General features: G+C 39.0%; 1 long non-coding RNA gene across 1 annotated transcript in view; it reads right to left on the bottom strand.

The window, feature by feature from the left end:
• Nucleotides 1–1,024: 1,024 nt before the first annotated feature.
• The window catches only part of LOC128597257 (uncharacterized), a 100,065-nt gene continuing 89,632 nt past the window's right edge, over nt 1,025–11,457 (bottom strand). The window contains exon 3 of the long non-coding RNA XR_008383234.1: nt 1,025–1,296. This is a non-coding gene — a long non-coding RNA (uncharacterized LOC128597257). The remainder of the gene's footprint in view (nt 1,297–11,457) is intronic.

Here is an 11,457-nt window from a genome sequence, read left to right as displayed (position 1 = left end):
GATAACCCCGCAGGGCTTTGAGCCAGTTGCCTCCAATGAGCAGATACTCCAGGGGTTTGCACCTGCCTGAATCACAAGGAAATCTATGTCTCCTCAGCCAGGCCACTGCTCTCTGCCTCTATCTGGCAGGGGGAGGTGAGGCCTGACAACCTTGGGTGCTTGATGGAGGCTGGCAGGGGGTGTTCACTCATTTCCAGCCCCACCCCTGGTTGATGTTACTGACAGAACAGAACAACTTTGTGGAATTTGTTTCTGTTCTGGCTAAATTCTCCTGCAGAAGAAAAGCTGTATTGAGTTCACAGAACCTGCACCTCAGGCCCTGTCTTTGCTGCTACCTTATATTCGCAGCATGGTTAGCTGTTAGTTCTAGCCTCCTGCCCTCCTTTGTCTAGGCTGATGATCCCCTGGGGGCCGGGTGTGTCTTAGGTTCAGTAAAGTGGTCCTCTGGGTCAGCTCTGCCCTGGGAGTCAGCTGGCACTGCACATGTGTTTCCTAGTCCCCGTGCTCCACACAGGCTGGTACCACCTCAGGCAAACCCTTTACTCACGGGGCCTGCATTTCCATCCCATATCTGTTCCACCAGTGGTTGCCACCTGAGAAGATGCCCGGCCTCCTTTGGTTGCCCAGAGAAACAGGGGGCATGACTCCAGAATATCTGGGGTGAGCACTATTGTTGCAAAAAATGGCTGCTGCTCTGTGCCTTGGGGCACTGCTGCTCTGGCATGGTTCCCTCTCAGCCGACTGTCCTCTCGTCACTCCCGTGCCACAGTATCAGCACTGACCAGCTGCAGTCCAGGCCCTGTCCACAACCCTCAAGAAATCACCCAAGAATCTGGACTCCTGGAGAACAGGCCTCCAGACCTCAGAGTGAGAGTGGAGGGGAGTGCTGGGAGCTCAGAATTGCAGGTAGATAATATATACAGTTTTACACAGTTTTATGCCTGGTAGGAGAGCACCATGGCACCCTAGAAGGGGAAGTAGGTCCAGTTTTTAGAGAGTCTCTCCCGTGGAGTATAATGGGAGGACTTTTGAACTCTGCTTGTTTGTTTATGGGGTATTCCGAGCTGTTCTCATGGTGGAGGGGACTCCTGTCCACTTGGTGATGGATTTTGTACCTTTTGTTTGTATCCTTAGGGTCTCAGCTCGCCTCAGCAGGGTTGATGTGCATTCTTCAACCTTCTCTCTTGGCACAGCTCTAATCCACCAGGTTACTTGCTAAATTTCTATCCTTTAACTCTCCTTCTGGATGGGAGCCTCTGTGGAAAGCTGACTTCAGTCAGCCATCTTGTCTCTGCCCTAAAAAAAAATTTTTAAGAGAGTGATAATAATAGATAATTCAGAGAGTTGACAATAACATCTAAAAAAACTGTATTATTAGTGTATCATATGCCAAAAAACATCCATGTAAATGTGAGTTTTAATCTGCATCATTTATATTTTTGTTATCTTTTTTTTCAACCTTTATCACCTCAAGTTATCCAGACCAATTTGTTTTCATGATGGAAGCCATAAATTGAGCTTTAGAGCTATGTACATAAAAATGCTAACATTTGCTAATAAAACATTAAATGTGTAAACAGTTTCTCACTATTATGCAATAGGTTTTTTAAAAGTTGATTTTATATAAAAATTTTATCTAGTGATAGCATTTTTATACTAACTTTAAAATGGGAAAGAAATTTTCTTTTTTCCATTTAGACTAAATCTAAGTGTCTGTAACAAAGAGATGCAACAAAAATGCAGAGAAATATTTGTTTTTTTACAGAACCATAGAAATGAGCAGCTGCATTGTACATATCTGTTGATGGGCCCCAGGTAGCACATTCTATTGTCTGGGGTGTTGCTGCCTCTACATAATTGCAGTATACTCAAAACAGTGGGATAGGGAGAATACAGAAGAGGGACTCTGAAGCCCAGATCCAGAACTGGCATATTATACATATTTTTCTCTCCTAAAGAATCTGTCATGATCTACAAAAGCAATGCTTGTGAAATTCTAAGGGAAAACCAAGAAAAAAAAACTATATACACACTATAATAATAATACGTGCAATTATTCAGTGCTAAGTGCTTCCTTGCAGGAGTCCTAACCATGTTATCCTGATACTACAGCTGAAGAAAGTGGGGATCAAAGAGACTCTAACTTCTGTAAACTCATGAAGATTAGGAAGTGTCAGTGCCAGGGACACACAGGTAGTTCTGGTCCAGGGCTCACATCCTTTCACCTCCACTTTCCTGCTTCTTGCTAACCTCAAAAATTTAGAAGACTGCTTTGTAATTTAGGCCCTCAAAAAGCATCTTTTCTCCTAGATATGCAAGAACTTCTTATGCTAAGTGGAAACTTTTCATTTCATAGCTTCATATAATTTATAAATTGTTTCATATTCATTTGCATTTCATGCATGATTATCTCTTAGATGAGGAAGGGGAGGGTAAAAGTGTTCAAATAACTTGCTCAAAGAAGGGACAAGTCCACTGTGCCCAAGTTCTGATGCTGCATCAATTTAATATTTTTGGACAACATAAATGGTGTGTTATACTGATACTGGCTACTATAGGACTTTACTTGTGTGATCATTAGAAGATCAATATGATGCCTAAACATGTAGAGAACTTAGACGCAGAGGCAAAATAGGAGAGCCAGATAATTCAAGAATTAGGAATAATATTTAAAATATTAACCACCTTTTAGAAACCAAAAAGAGTGTGATCAAAATTGCCTTCATGTATCAAGGCAGAAAAAGAGAAAGTGATTTTAAATTGCAGCAGAAAAAAAGAAATAGCTGTTAGGTACAAGAAAGAACTTTAGGCCTTTTACACCAAAGTTAAAATAAGAAAAGAAACAAAAGGAAATGAACAAAAAAACAAAAAGCTGACTGGTATTGAGTCCCTTCCCCTGAAAATCTCTAATATAGGATTAATGAGACCATAGTCATGTTGGGTAGAGTTGGGTGTGGTCTAGCCCAAAGCCCGAAGCAGAGACTATACACACTTGTATGAATCAGAGAAATTTGGAGTACAAAACCAAAGTTCTGGTCATGATTATGCCCAACACAAGACACATGTTCTCAAACAGGGCACCAAAGCCTACTAAATTTATTTCCACAACTGGAAAAATCCAATGGCAATCTCTACCATATTTCTCTCCCAGGACTGTGATAAACCACAAGCAAGATCAACTATATGAGGTGACTCTGTGAACTGTAAATTGCTTTACTATTACATTTGTATTTTTTGTGTCAATTTCTTATCATTTGACCAATAATGAGTACATTTTATTTTTTACATATAATCATCTTTAATATTGTATCTCATTTTATTATTCCTTTCACTTAAAATAAATGCTTAATGTCTGTTTAAAAAGTAAAGAGATATTCTTCAAAAATCAAGATTTTACTGAAGTTGGTCAGAGCACTGAACAGACTTGAGAAATTTTGCCTTGAGAATTATCAGAGATGGTTAAAAGCAATTCACCATTCTGTCCATCTCCTAGGTTAATGGATTGCTCTAACCTTCTATGAACTGCTACCTCATCATTGATACTGTTGCCAAATAGTTTTTGGCTCTCCTTTGCAGTATTTCCTCTTTTCCTACTGAGGTATCTCTCTAAATTAAGGAAATATACATCCCCCTTCTTCATGTTAATGGCCTCTATAACGACTGAATTTTCCATGAACATATTCCAGGGAGTGTGAAAATCAAGACAGAGTTAAGAGTAAGGCTTTGGCATTATGAGGAAGCATAAAAAGTCTAAACAATAGGCAACTGGGGCGGCGCCTGTGGCTCAAGGAGTAGGGCGCCGGTCCCATATGCCGGAGGTGGCGGGTTCAAACCCAGCCCTGGCCAAAAACCACAAAAAAAAAAAAAAAAAACAATAGGCAACTGGCCTGTAGGACTTTCAATCCATCTCTAACCTGGCCTCAGCAGATCCAATCAACATGTTCATAGAAAAGAGAAAAAGAGAAAAAGGAACTGAGTTCTTATTACTGCTGGCTATCATGCAAAATATCCAGACTTCATGTATCACAATGTTACATTTCTTGATGCATTGGTAAATATTTAAGAACTATAATTCAGATCATTTTGGTATCTAATATTATTAATGTTATTAGTTGTATAAATATTAATAATATTTAATATATTTTATTAATTATTATAATACATAATGTATGTATTATAATAATTAATTATAATTAAAATCAAGAGATTAATTAAAAGTATAATATAGCTATTAGCCATTCAATAATTTTTTTTAAATAAGCAAAGTTTATTTTAAAAAAGATAAAAGTGGCCACTAGAAGAAGATGTGATTTTGAGGGAAGGAAAAAAAAAAAAAACACAACAGTTTTTTATGTTGTTGTTGTTTTGTTTTTAGTAGTACTCTCTTTTTTGTTGTTTTGTTTTTGTTTCTTATTTCCTATTGGTGGGTTTTTCATTTCTACAAAGGTGTCCATTTCATTCAGATTACTCAATTTGTTGGAGTGCAGTTGTTCCTCGTATTCTCCTATAATCTTTTTTATTTCTGTACAATCAGTATGTCTCTGCTTTTATTTCTGACTTCAGTAGTTTTGTTCTTCTTAGTCCATCTAATTAAAGGTTTGTCAATTTTTTATCTTTTCAAAGGACTGACTTGCTTTCATTAATTTTCTGTGTTATTTTTCTATTCCCTATTTCATTGTCTCTGCCCTAGTCAGAGTTATTTCCTTCCTTCTGCAGCTTTGGTTTGGTTTCTTCTTCTTTTTCAAGTTCTTCAAGTTGTAGAGTTCAATTGTTGATTTGAGCTCTATCTTGCATTTTAATGTATGTGTTTATAGCTATGAATTTTCCCCATAGCACTGCTTTCACTGCATCCTATAAGTTTGAAACTGGTGATGAGCAGGGGCTGGAAGAGTTGGGAGAAACAAGCTAGTAAAAGTCTGTATTTCTATAAATCAACAAAAAAGAATGATTCTGCTGACAATTCAGAAGATAGCTGTATGGAAGGTTTCCATTTTCTTAGAGATTACAAAGTGGGCATTATCAGGATGTTGGTAGAAATGTAGACAGTAAGAACGATTCTGATGAGGTGTCAGGTGCACTGAGGAATATGTAACCGGAAACTGGATAAAAGACCATTCTTGTTAAAAAGTAGCGAAGAACTTGGATGAATTAATTGTGCTTCTGTCCCAGTGTTTTATGAAAGGAGAAATCTATGAACAATGAAATACAATATTTGGCAGAAGAAATATCTAAGGAAAGTGTTAAGGGTATAACATAGCTTTTCTTTACTGTTCATAGTAAAATACAAAAAGAGAAAAACAAACTAGAGGCAGAATTTATAATCAAAAAGAAAGCAGAATATTAAAGACTTGGAAAATTCTCAACTGAAGGTGTGGCCAACTGACAATCTGATAGGAGGAGTAGTAGTAGAAGGGAATCAGATGCTATTCCAATGGAGGATGACCCTAAAGTCAGTTCAGAGATCTGGGCTGCCCCACCCATCATAAGTACACATTGAGAGCAGAATGGTTTCAAAAGAGGATAATAATGGTTCATCAAGTCTCTTGAGTCCCACGTTCCAGTGCAGCATTCCTCAGCCATCCCAAGTGTGATGTCGGACACACTGGCTGTCCCTCCAGAGGGCAAGGATAGTGCACCTTGGCAGCTCCCACGTGGTGCTACCTCCGAAGGTGCACAGAGTGCAAGAGATGTGAGAGCATGGCCCAGAAGGATGCCCCAGAGTCCTGCGGGGTCAACGCAGAGAACTTCCACAGGGATAAGGACATTGCAGAGAGCAGAGAACCTCTACCAGGGCAATCCCCAGCATGCCTCTACAGCCAGAGCCACAATAGACAGCCCTCACTGGGACATTGCCCACCACAGCCATAAGGATGAGGATACCACAGAAACCCCAGGATAAAGCAATGTCCAGTGGGACTATGGGGGCAGAACTGCCTGGAGATCCCAGACAAGCAGAACCTACAGAGTGCACTACCAGCCAACAAGAGCCACAGATACCAAGCACAACCAATGAGCGCTGCAGCTTGGCCTTTATCCAGCAAAGCCATGAAGGCAGGTTTGCCTGGAGCTTTGGGGGCTCAGCCTGTGACCCAGTGTGTCCAGAAGGGGGAATTTAAGAGCCAAAGATTATTCTCAAGCTCTAAGATTTAATGTTGATTGTCCTATTAGGTTTTGGACTTACTTGGGACCAATTACTCCGTTCTTTCCTATTTCTTCCTTTTGGAATGAGAAATGTCAATCCCAAGTCTTTCTCACCATTATATTTTGGTAGCACATAATTTGTTTGTTTCATGAGTTCACAGATGGATAGGGATTTGGCTCTGTGAAACGTTCCTTGGGTCTCACCCATATATGAATTAGATAAGACTCTAAACTTTATACTTTTTAGTTGATGCTGGAATAAGTTAGGGGTATATTGGGTTGAAATTAATGTATTTTACATACGAAAAGGATATGAAATTTGGGGGTCCAGGTCAGAATGCTATAGTTTGAATATCAGTGTTTCCCCAAAATTTATAAATTAAAACTTAATCTTCAATGTGATCAGATTAAGAAGTGGGGACTCTGGGGGTCATTAAGTCATGAAGGCTTTGTCCTCATGAATGGGATTAGTGCCTTAATAAAGGAGCTTGAGGGGATTTGTAGGCTTAGTGCTCAGAGCTCAGTGGTTAGGGTGCCGGCCACATGCATCAGGGCTGGCAGGTTTAAACCCCGCCCAGGCCTACTAAACAAAAATGACAACTGCAACAAAAAACAGCCAGGCATTATAGCGGGCATGTGGAGTCCCAGCTACTTGGTAGGCTGAGGCAAGATAATTTCTTAAACCCAAGAGTTTGAGGTTGCTGTGAGCTGTGATGCCATAGCACTCTACCAAGGGTGATGTAGTGAGTCTCTGTCTCAAAAAAAAGGGGAGTGGGGGGATTTGTCCTCTTCTTTCTATGAGGATGAAGCTAGAAGCACCATCTAAGAAAAGAGAAAAGGCCCTCACCAGGCATTAAATCTGCCTGCTCCTTGTTCTTGGACCTTCTGGCATCTAGAACTATGTGAAATAAATTTCTGCTGTTTACAAATTACCCCACTTAAGGTATTTTCTTATAGCTCAAGAATGGACTAAATGTTCCTACTAAATGTGACGTAATTCTATCTTCGTCTTCCCTGAACCCATTGCAAACCTAGGCAGATGTCCTTTGCAACTCTGGCATTTTCAGTAACACCTCAGTTACCAATTCACATTTTATAGGCTGTAGATGGCCATCAAAATAGTATAATAATAGGGATAGCCTATACTTTCTCTTTTCTCATTTACCAACAAATTAACACCTGCCACTTTTAAAACTTGGCCTAAAATTCCCACTAAAAGTATTTTCCCCTACTGTTCTGCCTTTCTATACTTCTCAACAGTCTTGATTTCAATGCTCCAACTTTTCTCTCAACCTCCTATTCTTATTCTGACTTGTGATCTCTCTTCCATGTCTTCTCTCCTTGTTTCCAAAGAGAGGATGGGATATCTCCTCCAGAAAAGAGAAACACTTGAGTGAACACCTTGATCCTCTCACTCCTGATCTCTCATCTCCATGACGATCAGGGAAATGATTGCCAAGTTAGCAGAATTGGGGAGTGCCTAACAGCCCAAGAGCAAAAAGATAATAACATAAGCACATAGAACAGGCTCCACCCCATCTTGCTCTAGGTCCTGCAACACCAACCTGGCTGCAGTAAAGTTGGTTTTTCTCTGCTCTCTGACCCTAAGTGTTTAGCTCTCTGAGGCTGGACCCCATGCCTGTGGAGAAGGCCTGCTCATCTCCAGTTCTCTGCCTGTGACTGGAGCAGATACATTCATTTGTAGCAAAAAACAGAAGGTTCTGTCACATTCAACAATCCAAACGAACCAATTAAAAAACTAATATTGCAATCTCTATTTGGCTCCTCATCTGATCTTAATTGCTTAGAAGCCAAAACAGAGTCTGTTGAGTGATTAGCAGACCCCAAACACCAACATTTCCTCTTCTGCTGTTTTGCTATCTCTTTGCTTCTTGATCTTAATTAATCCTGTGCAGCATCATATGTCCTGACCATCTTTGTATGAAAGAAGATACTCAAAGCTCAATCGTGGTCATACCAAAGAATTCAAACTAGATTCTTAAGAAGAATTTCCCAACCATTTTCATATATGAAATAAATAAAGAGCATATTGTAGGTCTAGCAGGATGCCTGGCACACAGTATTAAAAAAATTGTTGAAATAATACCAGTTTTAGCAATATTTTTTAACAATGCAGTCAAGGATCTACAGAGTGGCATATGAGATTATTCAGGGATTTTTCCATCAAGAGCACCAAATTTCCTGATTTTTAAAAACTAAATTTTAGATATTTTAAGTGTTGGCCATATGAATCTTACAATTAAATAGGAAAAAAATATGTTTTAACGGTCTGACTAGAGATCTTATTGCTAAATGGCACCAAACTAAAATAGAGCCATTATTGATGCAGTATCTCACACATCAGGAAGAAGCTTTCCTAAGTCATCCATTTATTCACTCACAGAAGCATTATTGAATTTCTAATATGAGCAAGACACTGTACTTGGAATAATAAGATGAATGAGACATTTTCTGCCCTCAGGAGTTTGCAATCTAAAGAAGAAATAATGCACCTGTATAAATGGTTTTAATATAAGCAACTATTTGGTGACATATGACATGTACTTTGGGAGAGTAGAAAGGTGGAATTAAGGCGTTTTGGTGTCAAGATGAGGAGGGAAGTTCAAGAAAAGGGAATCCCATAAGCAATAACACAAACATGCATGTTCATAACAGCACAATTGATAATGGTCAAGAACTCCAAACAATTCAAATGTCTATTATCAGAAAAAATGATATATTGTAGTATATTCCTATAACATAATACCATACAGCAGTGAAATTAATGAACTACCACAAATTCAACAACATAAAGGAATTTCACATGTCCAATTTTGTGCAAAAGAAGCCAGACACAGAAGAGAATGTGTGGGACACAGCCTGTACCAAACCATTTATATATCCTTCCAAAAGGCAAAATGTACGGTGCCAGAACCAAGATAGGGACTATTGTTAGCCTGGGGAGAAGAAGAGGTAGTGACTGGGAGAGAGGGGTACCAAAGGGAGCTTCTGGAGGGGGCGGAACCAGTGGGGTTCCATTTCTTCATCTGCACTAGGTGTTCACCTGGGTGTGTTGGCTTTGCGGAAATTCACTAAGTATATTGATGCACTTTCTGTATATACATGGCATTCCTTTCTGTATATGTGTAGCATACTGCAATAAAAACAGAAAAAAAAACAGCAAGCAAAGAGATGAAAACCCCAATGTATGCAAAGAGCCTGTCAAGCCTACCTTAACTGAAGGTTTAAGGTAAAAGTTAAGGGAAGTAATTTGTGAAGATGCCAAGCATCTCAGTAGCAAAATAACAAGTGGGGGGGGGGGGACATGCCACGCGGTTACGATGCATTCCTTACTCTCTCTTTCCCATGAACAGCCCACCCCAACTGATAAATAATTGGTGATAATTTTTCTTTAATTTGTGAGTTTAGAAAAAAAGAGTTTCAGATAAAATGTTTGGAAGGGTTAGGTAGGGTTTAAGATTGTTTTATGCTTTGTGAAAGAGTAAACACTTGAAACACAGCTTGGCAATGATACAACTTACCTTAGGTTGGCAATTCTCTCCTCTTCCCTATCTACGATGCAGACGGCACATCATTATTCAGCGCGCAGGGGCCAGAGAATTCACAGGGGAGTGATAAGTGGGAGGGTTTTGTACAATATTTATGAGATTTGTCAACTATAAAACCGGGTGAGAAAATGGAAGGAAAAGCAGCTCTCCCTCGAGATCTGGCATTTGTTAAATCCCACGTTGATGTTTTCCGCCTTTTAACAACCATTTCTCGAGCATCTACTATGTGCCAAGCCCCATGCTGTGTTCTGGCAATAAAAAGCCAAGGAAGACATTCTATAAGCCAAGTAGGCATCTTTTAGATATGTTAAATTTAGCCAATCCATCTAGAAGTGTGCTTGTTAGAAAGATACAAAGTACCTGAGACATTTGGGGAGCCCAGTTGGGTCTAGGAGGGCCCACCTAGCAGTTATAAACATTGCTGCTTTGGACTAGAGTAAACTTGGCAACAGAGTATTTCATAGAACATTTCTAATAGGATTTTGCCTGTAATAGTACAGAAAGGATTTGCCAAGCAAATCACTGGCGGAAACAAGGGAAGTATTAGCCTAGTTAAGAATGAGGAGCTTTAGAAAGAGCATTTGCATTCAAACAAAGAATATGCTAATTATAACTGAATCTTATCCACTTGTTAAAGCAATTACAAAAATTTCCAACATAGATTTTCCTGCTTCCCCTTTGCCTGTTAACAGTGTTACTGTAAGTACCTGGGATTAATAAAATCAGGCATAAATCTCAAATCTTTAGCTCTAAGCTTTGCTTCTGTCCTAAAATTCTAGACATTATAAACCAAGCAGATATCCTTTGTGGGCTTCACAGCTTCCCTCTAGAATTTGTCCCTACTTTAACGCCACAGTTACTTGTCCCTCGGTTCCACAAATTGAAACCCTGAGAATCCTCCTTGACCCCTTCTTCTTCCGTACACCAAGCAAACAACCAGTCCCATCAATTTGTTCTACCTTCCAATTATCTCTGGAGTTAACTTTTTCCTCTCTATTTCAAATACCATATTTTCTAGCCCTAAGTATTACTCACTGAACATTTCATATAAATTATTATCCTCCTCCTTGATGTTTTTATCTGATCTCTCTTCTGTCTTCAACCCACTCCCTTCAAGATCTATGCTAAAGAGAACTTTGTAAAATGTAAATCTGATCTCATCAACATCCCTTCAAAGACTCTCAACTGCCAAAGAAGGGAGAAGAGAATAAAATTCCAATCAAATTGCTTCACAATCAAAAAGTAAAAAGAGAATAGTAAGAGAAATGCATAGTAAAGCTGATTCACCTGTCAGATTGACCAAAACAATACAAAAACACCAAGTTTCATAGCAATCTCTGTAAAGAACAAGCACCTTCAAACACTGACAGTGGGAACATAAATTGGAAGAATCCCATGGACATCGATGTGGCAGTATCTCTCAAAATCACAAATACATAGACTTAACAATCCCAGTTTCTAAAAATGTGTCCAACAGAAACACACTCACATTTTAAAAATTGCATACAAAGTTACTGATTGTAGCATTTTTTTGTAATAGCAGAGGGTGAGCCACATAAATATTCTCGAATAAGAAACTGATGAAATAAACTATCACACACCCACATATTGTAATTTTATGCAGCTGTTAAAAAATAGAAAGGTAACAGTGAAAAAAATTTAGAATAGTTTTATATCCACCTAAATTGAAAGATCTCCAAGAGATATATCACATGTGAAAGAAGGTAAGAGGCAAAATAATACCAAA

This window comes from Nycticebus coucang, chromosome 10 (assembly GCF_027406575.1).
Source record: "Nycticebus coucang isolate mNycCou1 chromosome 10, mNycCou1.pri, whole genome shotgun sequence".
NCBI classification, from domain to species: domain Eukaryota; kingdom Metazoa; phylum Chordata; class Mammalia; order Primates; family Lorisidae; genus Nycticebus; species Nycticebus coucang.
The sequence above is the reverse complement of the archived record's forward strand: the minus strand, read 5'-3'. Positions and strand labels throughout refer to the sequence as shown.